The sequence below is a fragment of the Solanum tuberosum genome, unplaced genomic scaffold (genome assembly GCF_000226075.1).
Source record: "Solanum tuberosum cultivar DM 1-3 516 R44 unplaced genomic scaffold, SolTub_3.0 scf00164, whole genome shotgun sequence".
Classification (NCBI taxonomy): Eukaryota; Viridiplantae; Streptophyta; class Magnoliopsida; order Solanales; family Solanaceae; genus Solanum; species Solanum tuberosum.
The window spans coordinates 821,270-821,782 of record NW_006239092.1 but is presented as its reverse complement, the minus strand read 5'-3'; positions in this window follow the sequence as shown (position 1 = coordinate 821,782).

Genomic DNA, 513 nt, shown 5'->3' with positions numbered 1-513 from the left:
TTTATAAAAGACTTTACTCTTACTCTTTGCTTAACTTCAAAGCTTGAGTCTTAAAATAAAGTTGAAACATTTGTAAAAGACTCGTTAAAATATGGTTCATGCCGAATTAGGGACATGAATGACTCAATGCAAGGTTTTCAATAACCATAGATAGAACTCAATACTTGGAACTCAAGAACTTCAATGATACTACTCATTTCAAGAATGCTCAACTCAGAGTTCATGCGGAATTATGAGCATGAACTACTCAACTCAAGAACTCAAAGATACTTCTCAAAAGGGCATAGGAACTCAACACTTAAAGGCTTAAAACTTGAAGATACCACTTCTCTGAAAGATGCTCAACTTACGAAGTTCATACGGAATTATGGGCATGAAACAACTCGACTTGATGATCTACATAACAACATGGACTCATGTATACAAATCTTCTCATTCTCTTACTTACTTTCTCAGAACTTAGTTCAAATCGATAGTTGATCTCAAAGGATTCACAATTGAACTCAAAGGCTT